At 44.6% G+C, this 23,454-nt stretch overlaps 1 protein-coding gene across 1 annotated transcript in view; it reads left to right on the top strand.

Annotated features, from left to right (window-relative positions):
• Nucleotides 1-23,454, top strand: part of LOC115569881 (NACHT, LRR and PYD domains-containing protein 14-like) — a 44,626-nt gene that overhangs the window by 5,742 nt on the left and 15,430 nt on the right. The gene's annotated exons all lie outside the window — the stretch shown is intronic.

Raw genomic sequence — 23,454 nt, 5'->3', positions numbered from 1 at the left:
ACCTGTTTGTTCGCTTCCTTCATGGCCTCTCTCTGGAGTCCAACCAGAGACTCTTAGCATGTCTGCTGGGTCAGACAGACAACAGTCCAGAACTCATCCAGAGAGCCATCAACAACCTGAAGGAGATGAACAGAGGTGATGTCTCTCCTGACAGAAGCATCAACATCTTCCACTGTCTGATGGAGATGAACGACCACTCAGTTCATCAGGAGATCCAAGAGTTCTTGAAGTCAGAGAACAGATCAGAGAAGAAACTCTCTGTGATCCACTGCTCAGCTCTGGCCTACATGCTGCAGATGTCAGAGGAGGTTCTGGATGAGTTGGACACAGAGAAGTACAGCACATCAGAGGAGGGACAACAGAGACTGATTCCAGCTGTGAGGAACTGCAGGAAGGCTCGGTAAGTCCAGATGTGATTATCAAGACTGTAAAACAACATCAGTGTTAGAGTAGAGATCCTCCCTCAAGACACATATACGATATAAAACCTCCACATTGGAAAAGTTTTCCTTAAATTAGTATTTAACCTGTTTCTTTATCAAACAATTAAACATGTGTTCATTTAGAAATGTCCATAAAAATCATTGTTGTGTTTCTATCTATGAAACTAGTGAACACTAGTAACTTCTGTCATCTTCTCACTGTCTTTCTTTGGGTGATGGAGGCTTCAGAAATGTCTCCACAGTCGAGATTTTAATCCACATTTTGTGCACTGTTTCTTTTTTTAATGCGTCTTTAACAGTTCAGTTCAGTGGAGGATTTTATCATCACCGAGCTCAGAGAAGAAGTGAAGCTGTTACACACCTGAACTCCACTTTACACAAACTGTCACTGATACAATTATTATTACAGCTCAGTATCAGCAAGGACTTGATTCAATATGTGTCAGGATACATTGTGATACGATGCATATCGTGATATATTGCACTTTAACACATAGTTAGTGAAAATGTAAAAACAGATGTGAACTATAAGTTGCTGTGTACAGTAACACTAGCCTCATTCACACGGCCCTGTCAGTGCAGGAATCATGCAGCGATTCTCTGCATCACCGTCTGTGTGACAGTTTCACTGCGGCTCTGATCCGCCTCCGGAGGTAGAATCAGAACCACAGAGGCCAGCCGGGTTTGGATCAGGGCAACTTATATGAGGAAAGAAATGCTGCAGTTATACGTGGAAAAGCTTCTGTCATCCTGTCTGTCCTACTGACTGATCACATTTCTGCATGAAAATGAATGTTGGTGATTATGTGACGCGATTCAGAGCAAAAAACATGAAACTAAAGTGCATTAAGTTCTTTTGTGTCACTGAACTTATGTAGAAGTCTTCATGAATTGCACAAGTATTCTGACTGTGTCCCTAAACACACAGTAAACATCTTCAGAAAATAGAGTGCTTGTATTAATTTCTTGTGTCACTGTATGAACAGTGTCCTGCGACACCTACAGGAGGTTGTCGGCTTTCACAGCCCGTTTAAAACAAGAATCATTATTTTCAGAATACAGATTGTTGGAGCTTGAAATCGATGAAATATATTGCCATTAAATATTACAATATATTGTTGTATTGACATTTCAGCACAGCCCTTATTATAATTATTGTATTTATTCAGCACTGATTAAACTCAAAATAAATCATTAACTGAATTTACTGGAAGATGAAAAGCAGAGTGACATCAAAGTTGTGTTAAACACATGCGAGCACATAACTGAGATAAAAACACACAAGTGCAGTTACAACTTAGTGATTTTACAGTTAATCAACATCATGTTGAAATAGAGTTAAACAAACAAATCACAGCATCTTGGTTGTTAGAATATGACACTTTACATTACAGCTGTTTGATGGACACTTTTGTCTAAAGCCTCAGTTTCTGTTCATCATGTTGCTGGTTTGGGTTTGACATGTGGACAGGAGGTGCTCAGTTTTAAACCACAGACCTGCTGATCAGTGACTGACCAGCTCAGACTCAACAACTGACCAGCTGATCACAGCCACTCACTTTCATTTGCTTTGTGATTAAACATGCCGCGTCTATTTTTATGATGAAGAATTTTGATAGTTTTTTCTCTGTTATCACAGATTTGTTGGTTGTGGACTCTCAGAGATTCACTGTGAAGTCGTGGCCTCAGCTCTGAGGTCCAACCCCTCCCATCTGAGAGAGCTGGACCTGAGTCACAACAAGCTGCAGGATTCAGGAGTGGAGCTGCTGTTTTCTGGACTGAAGAGTCCAAACTGTAAACTGGAGGTTCTGAAGTCAGTTCATGTCTTTTTCTCTTATACACTGTATATCTACCTGATTTAAATCTCTCACAGAGGTTTTGAATTTCCTTCAGTTCTCTTGTTTTCTGTGTTTATCTGAGCACAAATCACGCAGCTCTTTTTAATGTTTGTCAGTCTGAACATTTTGATTCAGAATTCAGTCTGAACTCTAACTGGGTTGGTGTTAGTACAGAAACTGAAGGATTTATCTGTTATTGTGCTGCAGAATGAAATCAATATCTAAATTCTTGGGACACATCTACGTATGAAAAGTTAAAAGAAAATGTCTTTTTATTCATAACCTTCAGGACACAGTGTAACTTCTACATTTGTACATAAAGCCAGTCTCTGTCACACACACACACATGGAGGATACAAACACACTCTTACACTTACAGGAGCACACAGAGACTGTAAAGCTTATTTCCTAATGCAGCTGTTTGAAGCATCATATCTGATCTGTCACCAACAAGTAATGATGCCTCCATTTAGACAGGATGTCACTTTGTGAACAGGAGCATAAATTATACACTATCAGTACAGTAAGGTAGGATTAAGAGATGGAGCATCTTACTTTACTGAGTAAAGTTTAGAAGATGATTTAGGATGAAGCTCAGAGTCAGTCAGCTGATGTTGATGGAGTTGATGATGATGATGAAGTCTGAATGTGTGAGCAGAGAGTGAGTACTGGAACAGGTGTTTGTAAAGTGATGCATTTACTTAAATATTGTATGCAGGGTTAGGGTTAGTATTCTGGCACCGTGCCGGATTTCCAGCGTGCAGCGTTTGGCTGCGAGAAAAAAATGTCCTATATTCATACTTGAAAACATTCGGTTGTGAAAAATAGGAAGATTTTTTTCCTCGGTGTATCGGCCCACGTAACAAGGGTCCTTCACCAGGTGTGTGTATCATTTGTCATAATTTCTTGCCTTGTATTTTAAACCAAAATTCTTAGAACAGTCAGTGTTTCCCCTATATTTTTTGTAGCAGCTGTGCTCTGAGTTGATAACCCAGCAACACTTGGGGGGTCCGGGGACATGCCCGCCTGGGAGAACATTTTGAAAAATGACCCTTTAAATGTCACCTAGTGGTGAGATTTAAAAAAAAAGAAAAAATCATTTTCAGAATTTAGGAATCAGAATCTAAGACATTAGACAAAATAGTGTAGAAGCTGACATTGCTGCTTGAAAATATGTGAACCTCTTGAGCATTAGAGAACTTTCTTAACACTATTTTCAGAAGTCAGTGGGCCACATGACATGGAAGCTATTGAGAAAAAAAATTATCATTTCTACATATTGTAATGATCGGGGCAGTGCCGGTTGCCGACCGGTAGCGCTGTTGGTGCAAAGACTGATGGGAGTGATTCTCAAGCGTTTATCAGATTGTTGTTGTGATGTGTACCAACATGATGTTTTGTGTACATGTTTGATCGGTGCTGTAGTGTTCTAAAGATGTTAGCTTGTGAATCAACATAGACATTGTTGTTTGCAGAGTGCACCATGACAGAGTTTGGGAAGGCGGGTGATGATGTTCGTAAAAATGTTTGTGTCAAAAAGGGGTGAATAAAGTTGTGGTCTCTGCGTCAGTAATTCAGGACCCGTGTTGAATTTAAAGATCTGTCTGGAGAGACTTTCTTCTGCTCAAGCTCGTCACATTGGTGTCAGAAGTGGGATGGAAAGACAGATAGATCGGGAGATTCAAGAGCTGGAGCGAGCCATACAGGAAACATGCTGTCTCCACCACTGAAAGTCAGCAGATCGCCGCGGGTCCCTGATGGCTCCAGTGCCATCTATCCACACCGCCCCCTGGCTACTGGAGGTGGTTCTACAGGAGAAGACCCACAGCTCGCCAGCGTTGACTGCCACCCAGAGGCCGAAGGCGGAACTACAGGCCAACGCCCGCCGCCCGCCGCCGACATCCGCCACCCAGAGGCCAGAGGTGGTACTACAAGACGGCGCCCACCGTTTGCCAGCGTCGACTGCCACCCAGAGGCCGGAGGCGGCACTACAGGCCAACGCCCGCTGCTCGCCGCCGACATCCGCCACCCAGAGGCCGGAGGTGGTACTACAAGACGATGCCACCCATTCGTCGGCGTCGACCGCCACCTACAGACCGAAGTTGGCACTGCTGGAGATAACCTGCCTCCTCGGGAGCTGCTGGCACCCATCACTGCAACTGCTGCTACTGAGCCACCATCACTGGACCCCATACCCAACTTGATGTACCCCAGAGCTGCACCCAGAACAGCAGCCAAACTGCCCAAGTATAATGGACTCACACAACTGGAGCCATACCTTTCACAGGTCCAGCTAGCAGCATGGCACAGTGGCTGGAATGACGAAGAAGCAGTTACCCACCTGGCCCTGGCATTAGAAGGGAAGGCGTTGCAGGTGCTTCTCGACCTGGCTCCAGCAGAGCAGCGGAACCTCCAAGCCCTGACCCGGGCACTGGATAGGCGTTTTGGACAACGGCCCTTCACTAACCAAAGCAGGGAGCAGCTGGCCAGCTGTCGTCGTCAGGAAGGAGAGAGCCTGGGCACCTTCGCTGCAGATGTGCAACTGCATGCTCAACATGGATACCCACGGTTCCCTGCAGCCGCCCAAGAGGAACTTGCCCTCCACGCTTTCCTGCAGGGGCTTACCCCGGAACGGTTGTGGCAACACGTTCGCCTTGCCATGCCCCAAACCCTAAGTGAGGCCCTCTGTGAAGCTGAACGGGTTGAGGTGGTAATCTCCATGCCTCGGCCTGGCCAACAGAGGCCCTCCATCCTCCAACCGCAAGTCAGAATGACTGACTACGAGGCAGCGGCGGTTGAAGAAGTCTGCCAAGTTCGGCCTCCATCGCCGCAGCCTCAGCGTTGGCGCACACTAGCCAGGCGACGGCCACCCCAACTGACTGACCGCTGCTACCGGTGTGATGAGCCTGGTCACATCGCCCGTAACTGTCCTGCACCAGCACCAAAGGCCAGAGCCAACCAGCCGGCGAAAAACGACAGTGGAGTGGTCCAGTGAGGGGTCCACCACTCAAGCCTCCACCCCCCCTCCAAGGCCGATGTACACTGGTTGGACGCCTAGGACACACTAAAGGACTGTATCTGGCCTGTCAACTTGATGGCCACCCCTGCCGGGCCCTGGTAGATACAGGATCTACAATTTCTCTGGTGCGACCTGGCATCCTACCGGGCACCACTGGTCCACTCACAGCTGCATGGTCACCAACCCACACACAACTAATGACAGTGACAGGAGAAAAAGCTGACATGAGAGGGAGAAAGCCGCTGCGAATACAAGCAGGGAACCAGGAGCTGACACACGACTTCTGGCTCGCCAACATCCAGGACCCCTGCATTGTTGTCTTGGACCTGCTGACCCGCTGGGGAGCCTGCGTAGACATGGTGAGAGCAACCATCACCCTTGGTACAGAGATCATGGCTCTCCAGTCCGGCCAAGGGCAGAAGAAAGGGGCCCAGGATCAACGCTCCCACTGTCAAACAGCAGCAGCCCAGCAAACACCACCCCCCTGTGTCTCACCATCCCGCCCACCCAGCGACTGTAATCCTACGCTGCCACCGCCTGAGCCAACTCCACTTGCCAAGCCAGCTGCTTTTCCCTCAGCCGAGACAACTGAAGCAGTACGCAACTTATGGCAGCGTTGTTGTGACAGCCTTGACTCAAAGCAATGCCACCAGTTAAAATGCCTCCTGGATGACTTTGTTGAAATCTTCGCTGCCAGAAATGAAGATTGTAAGCAGACTCGGCTGGTCCAGCATTCCATCGACACCGGTTCTGCCCAGCCCATTCGTCTACGACCCCATCGATTGGCCTTATCTAAACGCCAGACAGCAGAGGACATGATCCCTGAGATGGCTGCTGCTGGGGTGATTGAACCCTCCACCAGCCCATGGGCAGTCCCGGTTGTCTTAGTGAGGAAGAAAGATGGCAGCTGGCGTTTTTGTGTGGACTATCGCCGTCTCAACGCCATCACCAAAAAAGACTCTTATCCACTCCCTCGAATCGACAACGCTCTCGACTGGGTTGCTGGGTCCAGTTGGTTCAGCTCCCTTGACTTGCGTAGTGGCTACTGGCAGGTGGAGCTGGCCCCTGAGGCAAGACCAAAGACTGCTTTCACCATCGGGCGGGGGCTGTGGCAGTTCCGTGTCATGCCATTTGGGCTCTGCAACGCACCAGCTACTTTTGAGCGTTTGATGAAGAGGGTGCTGGCTGATATACCCCGCAGCCACTGCATTGTATACCTCGACGACCTGCTGGTGCATGCCAATGACTTTGACAGGGCCTTGTCTAACTTGCGAGATGTATTTGCCTCCATCCGGCGGGCAGGACTTAGGTTGAACCCTGCCAAGTGCCACCTGCTGACCCAAGAGACTGAGTTCCTGGGCCACGTGATCAGTGGCAGGGGCGTAGCCACCAATCCAACAAAGGTAGCTGCTGTACGGGACTGGCCAACCCCTGCTAACGTCAACCAGCTGCGGAGCTTCCTGGGCCTGGCGTCCTACTACCGCCGGTTCATCCAGGGCTTTGCCACCATCGCCAGCCCACTCCACCGTCTGACCGACAAAGGTCAACCGTTCAACTGGGATGAATCCTGTGCCACAGCGTTCCATAGACTCAAGACAGCCCTTACGGGAGCCCCAGTCTTGGCTGTCCCCGATGCCCAGCGATCCTTCATACTGGACACAGACGCCAGCAATGTGGGAGTTGGAGCTGTCCTTTCACAGCAGGAGGTGGATGGAGAGCGAGCTGTGGCCTACTTCAGTCGCGCACTGAGTCGGGCAGAAAGGAACTATTGTGTGACCAGACGTGAACTGCTGGCAGTGGTTCTAGCAGTACGACACTTCCGACCCTACCTGCACGGCAGCCACTTCCTCATCCGCACAGACCATGCCTCCCTGACCTGGTTACTGAACTTTAAGCAGCCTGAGGGGCAGATCGCTTGATGGCTGGAGGCCCTGCAGGGTTATGACTTTGATATCCGGCATCAGGCAGGACGACATCATGGCAATGCTGACGCACTCTCCCGGCGGCCCTGTGTGGCTTTGGAATGCCGTTACTGTCAGTTGCAGGAGGAACGAGACAAAGCAATACCAACGGTGGCGGTTGCCCAGACAACCGACAGTGAGGGCCGATGGTATCCACTGACTACGCCGCAACTGAGACAGCAGCAAGAGATGGATGAGACCCTGGCACGGGCGAGAGGATGGTTGGAAAGAGACCAGCGCCCGGACTGGACAGAGGTGTCTGCACAAGGCCCCGAGGTGAAAGCCTACCACTCCCAATGGGGCAACCTAGAGATCCATGATGGGCTGTTGTATCGGAGGTGGCATGCTCCTGGACAGGGAAACAACTGCCTGCAGCTATTGGTGCCGCGACTGCTCCGGCCCCAAGTCCTCCAGGTGGTTCACGGCTCGGTGGGGGCAGGACACTTTGGGAACTCCAAGACTCTCCGCCGCCTCAGGGGGCGGTTCTACTGGCCTGGCTGTCGACGAGATGTGGAGTTGCATGTGCACTGCTGTGACTCCTGCACTGCTAAGAAGGGGCCTACCCAGCGCTCGCATGCACCACTACAGCAGTATCTGGTGGGGGCTCCGATGGAGCGAGTGGGGGTGGACGTCCTGGGGCCCTTTCCGGTCACCGATTCCGGAAACCGCTACATCCTGGTGGCCATGGATTATTTCACCAAGTGGCCAGAGGCGTATGCAGTTCTGGATCAGAGTACAACCACCACAGCTGAAAAGTTGGTAGAGGAGATGTTCTCCCGCTTTGGGGCCCCTGCTGAGCTCCACAGTGACCAGGGGCGGAATTTCGAGTCTCAGGTTTTCGGGGAGGTCTGTCGGCGACTGGGGGTGGTCAAGACAAGGACCACACCACTCCATCCACAAAGCGACGGGTTGGTGGAGCGGTTTAACCGTACTTTGGCTACTCAACTTGCTATCCTTGCCAGCCAACACCAGCGGGACTGGGACCGCCACTTGCCCCTGGTCCAGTGGTCTTATCGTACTGCGGTCCAGGAGTCCAGCCAGTGCACGCCTGCTGCCCTCATGTTTGGGAGAGAGATCCGCACACCGGTGGATCTGGTGTTCGGAGCTCCACCTGAGCCTGAGATTCTTGGAGGGAAAGAGATGGACTACTTCCGCAGGCTGAGCGATCGCCTGCAGGCCGTTCATGACTACACTCGCCAAGTTCAGGTCAACTCTGGAATACGGCAAAAGAGAACCTATGACACGCGGTGCCGAGGGCAAGCCTTCACACCAGGGGATAAAGTATGGGTGTATTGTCCTGTCCGCAAGAAGGGCGTCTCCCCAAAGCTTCAGAGTCACTGGCAAGGGTCTGGTGAAGTTGTGAACCGACTGTCTGAGGTGGTGTAACGGGTACGCATGCCTGGCCGGGGACGTGTGGTGGTGCTGCATCAAGACAGACTCTCGCCTTATCGGCCACTTGCCCCATCTACTGCTGGAGAGGAGAACGACAGCGACAGGCTGCGGCCCGACCGGTGTGACACTGCCCTCGTTACAACTTCTGGGAGCGACGGACGGCCTGTCCGCCAGCGAAAATGCCCTGAACATTTGAGGGACTTTGTTTTGGGTGATGGGGTTGTCGGGGACGACTGACCCCTCAGATGGGGGCTATGTAATGATCAGGGCAGTGCCGGTTGCCGACTGGTAGCGCTGTTGGCGCAAAGACTGATGGGAGTGATTCTCAAGCGTTTATCAGATTGTTGTTGTGATGTGTACCAACGTGATGTTTTGTGTACATGTTTGATCGGTGCTGTTGTGTTCTGAAGATGTTAGCTTGTGAATCACATAGACATTGTTGTTTGCAGAGTGCACCATGACAGAGTTTGGGAAGGCGGGTGATGATGTTCGTCAAATGTTTGTGTCAAAAAGGGGTGAATAAAGTTGTGGTCTCTGCACGTTACTACGTCAGTAATTCAGGACCCGTGTTGAATTTAAAGATCTGTCTGGAGAGACTTTCTTCTGCTCAAGCTCGTCACAATATTAATATTCATATAAAGTAGAGGAAGCACTAAAATACAATAACAATAGGTGTGTCTCATTCGTCCAGTTTACTAATACAATCTGCTGCTGGAGTCACTGGGTCACATGACATGGAAGATATCGAAAAAAATGTAATTATTTTGTATCAATATATTTATGCTATGTAATTTAATGACGGTCCCTAAATCAGTCTCAGTGATTCAGCGCGGCTCTGGAAGGTGAGCTAACCGTCCTCCTGCTGCTCACACTGGGTGAACCTCAGTAAAGTCACAGCTGGACCCGAGTGAAGATCCACCAAATATCCAACCTGAAACTAACTTCAATGAGTTCAATGAGTCGCCTGTTGCAGCCTTTGAATAGGATGACGAGGATTTCAGTCCCTCAACTTAAACGGTGACTTGTAGAAATTATACAAATAGCAGTGGTGACAATAAAAATCGATTTCAGGATCATTTAGAGTGTATAGCTTTCACTGTGTGCAACTTAAATTCGCCATTCGCCCCCCGTGATATTAAACCTACAGAAATCATGTCATCATCAAAATTAAATGTCATTATGTTTACCAACACCTGACGGATGTGCATGATTCACGAGAGCCTCATTTTCAGGTCGGAAAAGCCGGATTGCCGGAAACTAACATTATTAGCCAATCAGAAGTAAAATGGGGCGGGTCTAGGAAAAATGTGCTTCAACCGAGTCTGCTGCATTGATCCCCCTGCAGAGACGAGTGATGGGAACGGCAGTTCTTTTTACTTTACTGAATCTCTAGAATCCGTTCATTAAAAAGATTCGTTCAAAAGATTCGTTCACCGAATCGTTCAGTGCTCTCCAACTCCCTGAACTGATAAGCAGCCAAACGATCCGTCATTCAGTTCATTAATCAGCCCTGAGGTTCACGTTCACTTACTGAGGGACGGTGCGTTCACGGACTATAGTACACAATCGTTCGCGGGAGACGCAGCGCTGCTTTGAGTGGTATACATGCACTAAAATTATCACACGGTGAAAGTGTCCTCTGTGCACAGTAAAATCACTTAACATAATGCTACACGGATGTTAGCAACACGGATGCTAGCAACACAGCGCTAATTTTAGCAGTACGGTTACTGAACGTGAATCAACTCCTCTGCCCTGAGTGAGTGCGTTTACATGCACAGCTTAGTCAGATTACAGCCATAGTTCGACTATGCTGCTCAGTCGGACAACTGCAATTATCCGAGTAAACATGCCAGTGAGAAAATCGAATTACTGGCCGAAAGCATGTCATACCCCGGTACGCTAGGTGGCGCTGTACCCATTTCAACTAATGGCACACCTCCGGCTGACCTCTTTACGTCACCAGCTGCCTCGGCATTCAAGAAAGATGGCGTACGAAGAGCGAGATGAAGCTACATCTTTGTACACTTCGTATATGGTGTACATGATAATTACACAAACTAGGTGCACTCTGGCGCTCTTTCTTGCGGTGATTTCGGAGGAAAGACGCCGCCACCGCCCGTCTACTTCCGGATCACGGCCTTGGTGAAAAATTTCGCGCCTGTGCAGAACGCAAAATCCGATCCGCTGGAAACGTATACATGCAGGAGTAATGCAACTATCAATCGAATAATCTACGTAGTGTAATTCGACTATGAGAAATCCGATCCGGTCCGATTTTAGTCAGACAAAGGTGTATACATGCATCTTAAAAATCCGTTCATAGTCAGACTAACGCAGTAATTTGGTTTTCTTGAGTGTCATGTAAACGCCCTGAGTGAGTGAGTGAGTGAGTGAGTGACACAGCGCCACTTTCAGCACTGTACATGAACGAGAATCACGTCCTCAGCAACGCGAATCATGAGTGAGTGACAGCGCGAATGTGATTCACATCTTGACGTCCCTCGTCCGCGAACGACCTGTTGAGGACGTGAATCACGTTCGCGCTGTCACCGGAGCTGCTGTCATCCGACTCGGCTCTCAGCCACCGGAGCTGCAAAGGGAGGAGGGAGGGGCGAGACAACCGCAAGTGATGGTGATTGGCTCTCTAAGGTGGAGTGAGAGTTTGTAGGCCAATCATACGCAGTGTTCAGTTTACACACAAACCACACACGCACACACGCACACAGCAGCCTCACACACAAACTAGCAGAGGTGAACTGCAGCAATGGCGAGTCCGGAGGGAAAGTTAACGTTTTCTAAGTGGAAGTACAGACACTACTTTAATCTCTTTTGTCCATGTCTGTTGTAAACAACTCTGATCTAATGAATCATCTCTCAGCAGCACACGCTTCTTCAAAACTAACACTGGATAAAAACTCTGTTGCTGAGCTGTTGATGATGACAGCAGGCCAGGTGTGGCTAACGTGAGCTCCGCTAACAGCTTCACTAAAACTTGTGACACAGACTGAAGTGAATGCAATGATAGACAGGTATGTTGTTGAGAACTTGCTCCTGTTATCATCAGCTGACTCAGACTCCTTCAGAGCTTCACTGGTAAAATATCAGGGAGAACAGGAGCCGGTCCGCCATAAAGAAGACATTTTCTAAATACATATGTAGATGCTGATAGCTGAAGTGACTGCCGAGCTCAAAAGGGGGAAGAAATAAAAGTAACGCAATAGTTACTTTTCCTGGTAACTAATTACTTTTATAGTGGAGTAATTCCGTTACTTACTCAGTTACTTTTTGAGGGAAGTAACTAGTAACTATAACTAATTACTTTTTAAAAGTAACGTGCCCAACACTGTCCAACACACAACACGATTACCGGGAGCAACAACCACAGCTGACGTACCGGCATCAATGACTGAGCGTGTGTGGGAGACTTGAAAACACCGTAAAATACCAAATAACAGCCGGGCCGTTTATTTGTTTCACTCACTGAACAGACCAGGCGGCAATTTGGGACAGGCGTTTAATTCCTTCCTCTCAAAAATCCGGGATGGAAATGTCACAAACTTCTCCAGCTTCTCTGTGAATTCTCTGGCATCCTTCTGGGCAATAGTTGTCTTCTGCAAGTGAAGTTGTTGCAGCGGAGGAAACGATTCAGCCAACCAGCACTCGCTGCAAACTCCTCATCTCTGCTGTCACTCACGGTGGCGGACATTTGTTTCTCCATCACCCTGATCATTTTGCGGGACACTCTCGTGTTGTGCCCGTTTGCTGATAACTCATCCCCGCATGTTTATCTCAGGCTCCTCGCTAGCCTTCTTCCTCCCTCCAGCAGGCAGCCTGGCCCTGTTGCTGTCCTCCTCGGACAGACGCTGAAGCTCAGTTTCTCTCACTCTCTTCTGGTCCACAGAGAAACGTCTAGCGGCTGCTTCTCCAGAGTTTTCCTCTGCATATTTTAAGACAGAAAGTTTGAATTTCAAGTCATACTTTTTATTTTGTTGCTGCACCGGAGCCATGGCGATCATCAGTGTGATACTGACTGACAGAAAGCAGCACAACACGTGAAAAAGGCGAAGAAGAAAAATGTGCAGTGTCAGTGGTCACGTCTTCTTCCTTGAATTAAAAATAAATAAATAAATTAGACCCGACATTTATTTGGAACCGGCGGTTATTCACCAACATATACACCTGCACTCGGCGTTTAAAGGGACCCTGCGGTTAATTGAAACCCGGATATTATTTGGTCATTTACGGGACGCGTGTGCACGTTCATCACAGAACATGATTTGTCTTTCAAGCTCTCCAACACCTGGTAAATGGATGTAAAAAATGCAATATTTGAAGATAAAATTGCTCTGACAAAACTGTCAATGGAGTAAAAACTCAACACAGGAAAGTGATTATAGCCAATGCCTCAGTTCTTATGCTGGAACTGAAAGATGTCCTGTCATGTCTTCCAGTATGATCTAAAGATATTGATCATTTTAAATACTTTTAATGATAAATGTTTAATAATTGTATTGATCCAGACCTGACTGAGATCAGCAGCTTGTTATTAATCTGTGTTGACATGAACAGCTGTATGAATGTTGTGCTGACATGTGGATGATGTCTGTAGAAGGCTGATGATGATCCACAATAACACAATGACAAAGTCTCTCTACTCATTTTAGAGAAAAGCTCATTGATGAGGACACAGTAATGTTGAGCTACACATTTAAAACCTGAACACATCTGACTGGATTATAAAGTGATTTTTATCTCCATCATTTATTCTTTATTCAGATTGTGGAGCTGCAGTTTGTCAGAGATCAGCTGTGCTTCTCTGGCCTCAGCTCTGAAGTCCAACCCCTCCCATCTGAGAGATCTGTGGCTGAGTTACAACAACCTGCAGGATTCAGGAGTGAAGCTGCTTTGTGATTTTCTACAGAGTCCAAACTGTAGACTGAAGACTCTGAGGTCAGTTCACTGACTCTGTTACTGTTGTGTTAATATTTGAGTTTACATTCATACATTACTTACATCCATGAAGTTATAAATCTCCTTTGGTTCATATTTCATGTTTTATCAATGGAAATTTAGTCTTCAGAATTCTGTTTCTTAAAATAACTGTAGAAAATGTTCAGTTAGTTGTTAAAGTAAATTAATGTTTATGATTTAATCTGTTAATAGAAGATCCTCTGAACTAACATTTGATTTACACACATTGGATTATAAAGAGATTTTTAACTCCATCATTTATTCTTTATTCAGATTGGAGCGCTGCAGTCTGTCAGAGATCAGCTGTGCTTCTCTGGCCTCAGCTCTGAAGTCCGACCCCTCCCATCTGAGAGAGCTGGACCTGAGAGACAACAAGCTGCAGGATTCAGGAGTGAATCTGCTTTGTGATTTTCTACAGAGTCCAAACTGTAGACTGGAGACTCTGAGGTCAGTTCACTGACTCTGTTACTGTTGTATTGATATTTGAGTTTAGATTCATGCATTACTTAGATCCATGAAGTTATAAATCTCCTTTGGTTCATATTTTCATGTTTTTTAATCTAGATTTAGTCTTCAGACGTGCACATGATTATAGAGAGGCTCAAAGTCAGAACAGGGCAGTATGTGTGTGCACATAGTGCGCAAGTTTATTTTCAGGCCTTAATAACACAATATGTAGATGAATGTAAAATGAATAAACTCAGTAATTATAGAAAGCTAACTACTTAGCTGTGTATCCTGTGTAGCTGTGAGTTGTATGTAATTGCCATTTCTTTTGTGTCAACAAATTATTGTCAACATGAGTTTATTCACATTATCTTGATACTGAGAATTGTTTGGAAGACATGCAAATCAGATGCAATTCTAAAGAGCAATCAAACACTGGTTTATTATCAGGCTATTTATTGGAGGGCAAGTGCAAAGTGGAAATAAAGGCTACACATCTAAACATGCGACAAAACCAAGAAATGTGACTGTTAGTAGGAACAGCATGTTTACAACAGCAAAGTCACAATAAACTCTGGAAGAAGTTTATTGTGACTTTGCTGTTGAGTTTACATTCATACATTACTTACATCCATAAAGTTATAAATCTCCTTTGGTTCATATTTTCATGTTTTTTTAATCTAAATTCAGTCTTCAGACTTCTGTTTCTTAAAATAACTGTAGAAAATGTTCAGTTTGTTGTTAAAGTGAATTAATGTTTATGATTTCATCTGTTAACAGAAGATCCTCTGAACTAACATTTGATTTACACACATTGGATTATAAATTGATTATTATCTCCATCATTTATTCTTTATTCAGATTGTTTTGCTGCAGTTTGTCAAAGATCAGCTGTGATTCTCTGGTCTCAGCTCTGAAGTCCAACCCCTCCCATCTGAGAGAGCTGGACCTGAGAGGAAACAACCTGAAGGATTCAGACATGAAGCTGCTGTGGGTTCTGAAGAAGAGTCCAGACTGCAGACTGGAGACTCTGATGTCAGTAGAGGGTTGGAGTCAGTTCATGCTGGTTTCAGCAGTATTGTACTAAACACAGTATCAAAGTAAAGATCCAGTATTTCCTGCTTTCCTCAGTGAAGCTGTGAGAGGAGAACAGTCAGCCAATCAGACGAGCCAGAAGCTTGTCGTGATGGTGTGTTTGAGTTGATGTGAAGACGACTGTTGTTGTTGTGTTCATGTCTACAGGAAATAAAGCTGATCACAGCTGACAGCATCACAGGATGTATAGAGACAGTGTCCTCATTCATCAAACTGTCGGAGCATCAAATCTGATCTCAAAGTGTTTGTTCTCTCATTTCAACACTGAAGAACTCATCAGTTCATCTTTGTCACAGCTCTCAGATCAGTCTGACTGAAGGCTCTTATTTCAGAGAACCAGCATTACATTTAGTAACCATGTGGTCTGTATACAGACCAGAACCTCTGCTGAAGTCCAGAAACCACAGCTGATGTTTTACTGTTCAATGTAGGACCTTTAACGTTAGATTTATATCTGCCCATGTGTCATTTGATTTGTCCAAATATTTTATAACAGACTCCATATTTACATATTTGTCATGTAATGTTTCCAAAGTAGATGAAATCTTTAAATGTGAGTGAGACTCTGGTTTTTAACAGCAGTAAATCATCATTAAAGTGAGCTGTGAGTATCTGTGTTCCTGCAGTAATGATGCGTTCAGGGACTGTCAGCAGTTTATTTCCACTGTGTCCTTCAGTGAAACCTGCAGAGTAAATAGACTTGATGTCCAAAGTGTCTGCAGGTCTGTGAGCTTCACTCCAACACGTTAACATGAAGCTGAAAGGAAGCTGGCTACGCTACACAGCCGCTCCACTTGTGGTCTGAACAGGACTGAAGTCCTGCTGGTCTTTATATCACTGACTGACAGCTGAGGGAGGGAGTCTCTGGAAACACTCATTTATCACTTCTGCTGTCTCTCTGCTTCTATCATCAGATGGATGCCGTGATCTTTGTCGGATTGATCCGAAAGTTGGAGGTGTTGAGAGGATCAGCTGTGTCCTGATGATCCAGAGAGGTTGAAGCAGCACCATCAGCTGGTGGGTGGAGAGGCTCTGACTGGGCCTTGTTACTGGGAGGTGGAGTGGAGAGGAGAGCTTCATCCAGCAGTGACTGACGGACCAATCACAACAAGTGGAGATGACTGTCAGTGCTGCAGTGTGAACTGCTCTGAGATCAGCTCCACTGTCACACACAATGTCCAGTCCAGCATCATCCCTGTGTTCCTCTGGATGTGACAGAGTATCATCAGTGTATCTGGACTGCTCTGCTGCTGCTCTGTCCTTCTACACAGTCTCTGCAGACACACTGACACTCCTCCACTCCTTCTGCTCCACACTCAGACACCTCCTCCACCTGGACCTCCACCTGGACCTGGACCTCCACCTGGACCTCCACCTGGACCTCCACCTGGATCTTTATTCTTTTATTCACTCACATATTTTCAACACAAAGAGCATCAACGACTGTTTGTCAACAAAATTGTAGATCAACATATTTCATTGGATATTTGTTTTTGCTGTCAGTTGCAGCTCCACCATGTGGAACGATGGTGAATTGCAGTTTATTTCCACATTATATTTTAGAAGTTGATGTGAAAAAGCAGTTCTGGTTCTGACCACCAACACCAGATTCTCTCAGAACTGAACAGAAAATAGTTTGAGAAGAAGAAAAGAAGTTTGTATTTAATCAGAACTTCACTGAAGTCTCCAAACTGAAACACGGTTCTGACTCCAAACCCAAGTGTGTTTGTTATCAGAGCAGGTTCTGTATCTGACAGCTTTACAGTCTTCTTTGTCGAGTGGATCCGACCAGACTGTTGTGGCAGAAAGTGACCTAAAGAATCCAAAGAGTCTGGTCATCATTGTGAATCTGTCGCCTTAAACAAACTTTAATTTTCACATGATCATTTGATCCGTTGTTAAAAAAAGACATATTGATCAGAGTTGCTTTTATTTGCTGTAATATCTGTAGATTTAGTTGTAAAGTCAGTTCAGTCTTAAACTTTGCTCACACACTGAACATCAGAACATTTTCACTTCCTTTAGACGTGAAGAAACATGTACTAACTGTTACCTTGAGTGTCATTATCAGTGATTAAGAAATATATAATGAATGTTTTATATTTAATCCCACTATTCAAATCTCATGTGATGTAAATCGCCTCCATCTATATTATGATATGTCAGCGTCTCATTTCATTTAGTTTTGTTTGTTTGTTTGTTTTTTATCCCGTATGTATTGTGTTTTTTTATTTCTCTAAAGAAAAACAGATTCTGTAGAAGACAAATCACTAAAAATGAGCTGGACTTGATGTTCCCTCTACGGGTCGACTGATGTGTTTTTTGTTTGTTATTAGTAATCAAGTAGAAAACTGATATTAATTTACAGAAAATTAAAAACCTCGGTGTGAAAGTGGAGAATAACCAGTGATGGAATGTAACTACAATTTACACCAGTACTGTACCTGAGCTCAGTTCTGAGGTTCTTTCCTTCAGTCAGTCCATTTTTCTGCTACTTCCTCTCTACTACCTCACTACTTCCGCTCTACTTCCTCTCTACTTCCTCACCAGTGACTCAACAGATTGAGATCATTCAGTGTTGAAAGGCTGTTAATTGTGATGTGTAACCAATCAGAGTGCTGTGGGGGGACGTGGAGTGAGACCAGACTGGTGACGACAGACAGAACGCTGCATCAGAGGTAAAGTATCTGTTTTAATTTCATTTATTTTATTGGCAGTTGGACACAAAACACTCAGGAAGCATTCATCAGAGAAATGCTGAATATCTGCCCTGATAATGGCTCTACACACAGTTCAGCTGCTGTCGTTCTGTCTGTCAGCCTTCATCTACAACACATTGATGTGTTCTGGAGCTCGGCAGCGTTGAAACCAGAACCTTTGATTGTGAATACTGTCGTCCAACCCAAACCATGATCTGTGGGTTATTTCCTCCAGCTCTGATTTGTAATATAGCAGGTGTAACAGAGTTAGAAATAACCTGTTGTGAATTTCCACAAAATAGACATGCTTGTCTTCTAAACATGTACACTGTAGTTTTGGAGCCACCTGGTGGTTAATAGTGCAGATTCCTCTTTACGCGCCTCAGCAGAGGAAAATCCTCCGAACTGGAGGTGGAGACATGTGCACAACTAATGTTTCTGTGTTTAATGTTTTAACGCTCTGTGAGACTGTGAGGAGCATGTATTTTTACTGTGAGGATTACTAGCATGTATACTGAAAGTTACAGACGTTTCTGTGCAGAAATAGTAACTTTATCAGCCAGTAATTAACGTGTGCTGCCAATGCTAATTATCTAGCCATGCACTTGCTAGCTTGCTCCCGGTGCAATATTTCATGGTTGAATATGTTCAGCTTGGGCTGCACTGCTACATCCTTCTTGGACTTGCTGATATCTGTGGTAAGATGCACAGTAAAGATAGGGCACAACTAGAAACAACATTTATTTACTGTTGTATGCATGGATTTTAAAATTGAGGCCAAATATTTCTTTCTTTTTTGAACATAAGAATCACATATTAATGAGGCAAAAACTCATTTCTGGCAGAAAGCATCATTTTATGGACACATTGTACTATGAATTGTAATGACACTGCTTTGCAAATGTCCTGAACAAGAAGAGCTGTTGTACATGACAAACCTGATGGTGCAGTACTTGATCCACATGAATCCACTTGCTGTTCCTCTGGTTGTTCCTCTCTCTGTCCCTGTATGTTTTCTTCCTCCTCACCCTCTGGAGTGTCCCTCTCTGTGTCAGTGCCCTCACTTTCATCACCTGCCTTCTCTCCAACCTCCACCAGCTCCTCAGCTCTCTCAATACCTTGATATGTTTCTCTGGCACAGCGGTGGCCAGGGACATTTTTACAGGGTCACTGACCCCTGTAGGCCCCCGTGTAGAGCCGCCACTGGCTGTCACACATGGACGTCTTCTTTCTTTACCTTTTCCTTCACTAGTGCTGCACTTTGTAGCTTTACTCACCAAACACTCTCATTTATTACTTATTCTAATTAGAAAATCACACCTTTAAGCATCAGCAGCTTCAGTTCTGCTAAATTCAATATATTTAGTCGACGGTCTGTGATTTGTTTTGCTTTTTACAAACTTTAATCCTCCATCTGCTCAGTGATGCATTAAAACTTACAAACTCATTCTTAGAAATGATAATAATAAATAAAGCTGCAACATTCACTATCTGTTGAGCAGGAGGTTAAAGAAGAAGAGTTGAGTGATGTTCAGCTTCATCACTGATGAATGTGACAAACGTTGTACTGCAGCGCCCTCTGCAGGTGGAAGCAGTCACCGCCTCAGATATCTGATTTCCACCTTTATTATATTTCTACATCTGTCTTCTGTTTCAGCCAGTGTTGGAGAAAGTACTCTGAGTCAGACTCCAGTAAAAGTCAAAGATGTGCTGTTGAAATATTAGTTTGGTGAAAGTGAAAGTCACAAACATGAAGAGCACTCGAGTAAAAGTCTTTATTACAGTTGGTATTAAAAGTAACTGATCCATATATTTACATGTTTGTATGAAGCGTTCACTCTGAGTCAGCTGATTATCACAATCACTGTTTGGATTGTTGATAGAATAAATTAATTTCAGAATGATCAACTTTGGCTCTGATGCAGAATGTAATCTGCAAAGTAACTAGTAACTAATGTAATCACATGTCATCAGTGGAAACAGAGAACAAGAATCATTTGTTTGTGTAACTGAGCTGATTACAAAACACTTCCACAGTATTTGACTACATGATCATCATGTCTCAGTGTTTCTAGCCTGGAAAGTAACTAAGTACATGTACTCAGGTACTGTACAGGTACAAATTCAAGGAGCTTAACTTGAGTGTCTCCATTTTCTGCAGCTGTATACTTCTACTCCACTACATCTCAGAGGTGAATGTTGTACTTTTTACTCCACTACATCAGTCTGGCAGTTTAGATTACTAGTTACTTTTCAGATTACATTCCCGTCCTGTTTCTCCAGGTGTGTTCATGTTGAATGTTTGTGATAAACTGACAGTGTTGTAAAAAAGTACCCAGAAGTCAAACTGGAGTAAAAGTAAAGTATCTGATATTAAATGTACTCGAGTAAGAAAAATACAAGTGAAAGAAAATGATGCATAAATGTACATGTATGTTTGTAATGTGTGTATGCTGCGGGTCGACTGATTATCAGAGCTGATGTTCAACTTTTTATTGATTGTTGGAATCAGGATGATAATAAAATAAAGTGAACAAAGTGTGTGTGTCACTGAACCTGACTGAGAGCATGAAGCACAATATTAAACACACAAACACACATGTGGCCCCTGTGGTGGACAACAAGAAGACAACACTTCCAGTATCAGACTGCGCTCCAGCAGCCGTGGCTCATTTACGGTAATCGTACTGAACCGGCTCTGACTGGGTCAGACTGCAGTCTCACATCAGAACCATCAAACATGTAACACACAAACACACACACACACACACAGCAGTAGGTGGAGAGAGGAGGAGGAGCTAAGATCATGTGATCCAGTGAAAGTGAAAGTGTTCAGTCAGTTGTCTGAAGTTTGAGGCGACAGACGAGGGAGGAATCTAAAGCTGATGCAGGGTGAGTCTTCATCTAACCTTTTTTATTTCACTGCCAAAGTCTGTGAGTGAATGTTCAGATTTAAAGAGAGCTGACCAAGTGGAGATCTGCCTCCATATATTATACTGTACACTGCTGCTGTGGGTGTGAAGGGAGAACCGGAGATTGTGAGCTACTTCCTGTTTCTCAGACATGTCATCGTGTGGAGGAAGCAGAGAACAAAATGGAGTCTCCAGTGTCCAGCTGTCTGTCTCTGAAGAGTGACCAGTCCAAAGATAATCCTCCAGCCTTCAGTACTGAACCAGAACCCTCAGACACACAGTAAGAGAACTGATACTAACTTATTTATCTGACTCATTTTCAGTCTTTTCTGATTCCACTGGTTGATTGTGTGTTTTATGTGACATTATTTACTGAGATGTATTTGCTGCCTAAATCTAACAAACTGTGTGTGAAACTAAAATAAATAATGTGTCTTCCTCTTCTTACCTGTGACAGCTGTCAGTCACCTTGAAGAAAGCTGTAATCTGATCTAAGAGGACTAATACAAACTTTTAAACTGTTGCAGGAGTTTGTGTTTTTAGAGCTTCTTAAATGACATCATAGATTTTTTTTAGGGTGTTTGTGAGATTAATAAAAAAAACATGTTTGTGTTTGCAGAGTTCAGTCCAACAGACAGAGAGCAGAGTCTCCAGTGTCCAGCTGTCTGTCTCTGAAGAGTGACTGGTCCAAACGTGAACCTCTACACTTCAGAACTGAACCAGAACCCTCAGACACACAGTAAGAGACTGTTTTTACTGTAAGCTGACATCTGTCCTGTCCAAAGACGACACGTTTAGAAAAACTCTGTGAAAAACTAAATAATAAAGAAACCTAACTTAAGAATGTATACTCCTACTTACAGTGTTTTAGCCTTCATATTAAAGTCATGGTAAACATTTTAAACTCTTCAAACTCTTAAAAATTGTTCTTCAAATGTTTGATTTTGTCATATTTGTCCTCAAAGTAATTAGTTGTCACGATTCAATTATCAATCTCAGGGTTTCCACAGTGTATTAGAAGCCTGACGGCCCACCAGGCTTAAATTTCCCACCGCCAGGCGAAGCATCGTTTATCTATTTATTCAAAATAGCTTCGTATACATCAGTAACAAAGCTGAAAGTGCAATGGCGACATCTTATGGTCAACACAACGTAAACTAGGCTACTTGTGATTGAACATAAAGGATGTCACAAAGAAAAGGCCAAAAAATGCTGACTTATTCTTCTGAAGTCGGCTAAACAAAGGTGGAGACATTGAACTTGCTGGTTCACCTGTTGACCAGGTGTGCAGCGGCACGACGTTGGCTGAGCCGCGGGTGGATGAGGCAGCTAGCATGGATGTTAGCTCGTCGTCCGCTGCAGTGGCAGAGCAGCATTCTCCATGCCGCGATGGGAAACATACAACCAGCGAATTTAATCACAATTAGTGGGTGCCGAAATTCAGCGGGTGGCTGTACCTGACCAGTTATTATGTTTTACTTTGTTTGTTTTGTACTACGTGACAATATTAACAATATTAAATGCCCTAATTTCACAGTGGTTTAGTCGTAAAACGCAGCTGTTAAATTCAGCGTTAGATAAGCTCTGGCGGTAGCTGTTTTAATAAAGTCAAAGTTTCGGTTTAAGTATGTTTTGCCTAGTCTTTGGCAGCCACCGGCAGCGGGCGATGCAGACCAGAGCTTTTATTGAAGCTCCTGCACGACTTACAGTCCAGATGTGCTAAATGCTCATGTTGGGTCTCTCCACCATCACACAGCATCAATATGGCAGCAGAATGCCACATTGTTTCAAATGTAAATATATGAAATGGATTATAATGAAATATCTATTATGAAATATCCAATAGTTAGCTTGAACTGTTTTCATGTTGTAGGCTGCAGCATTCGAGCCAGTGATTAACATGGAGCATGAAGCCATAATTTTACTGGCTCCTAAAGCATGAAATTGCCCACCATACAATTTATGGAGCCTTGCTGGATTTTGCCAAGGTGCTTCGCCGTGATTACTTCTCTAAAGTTCAGGTAAATTATTAAAATATATATTTTGGGATGTTGACAAAGTTTTCAAAATACTATAAATGTTATGTGTCATATTACTTCCTTTTTTAGATTGACGAGAGGACCAATTATAGGTCCAATAAAATACTTACATTGATTATTACAGTCATTTTTTTTAATTTCCAGTCAACTTTTAACATTGATTTAATGCAAGGCAGTATGGAACCACTCTTAATTCTACTACATCATGGATCGGTTACCTATAGGACACTGCCATCAGTCAGTTGCTGGCTGTGTCAGGCCCCTGTCACAAAAGGAAAAACATGCTTCGCCACTGATCGGCCGCCCTTCCAACCTAGCACAAGGCTTAGCAAGTTTTCTGGGGGAAACCCTGAATCTGTTTTTCTCTTTTAGCACGATGTCTCTGCCTTTTTTAAACTAGTCTACTTCAGGATAATTGGTTTTATGTTGTGATGACTCATTGAATTATTAATTCTTATTTCCAAAGATGGTCTACATGGTGTCATGAGTGATATAATCTCCATTGTTTGTTTGCAGTGCACCACACTAAGGCCTTATTGTCAAATTGAAATAATTTATTAACAATATAAATGTAACAGTAACTTGTTTCACCAGACAATTAGAAACTATCTGTAAACAAAAGATGTGATAGAGAA

Source organism: Sparus aurata, chromosome 19, assembly GCF_900880675.1.
Source record: "Sparus aurata chromosome 19, fSpaAur1.1, whole genome shotgun sequence".
Lineage (NCBI taxonomy): Eukaryota > Metazoa > Chordata > Actinopteri > Spariformes > Sparidae > Sparus > Sparus aurata.
The sequence above is the reverse complement of the archived record's forward strand: the minus strand, read 5'-3'. Positions and strand labels throughout refer to the sequence as shown.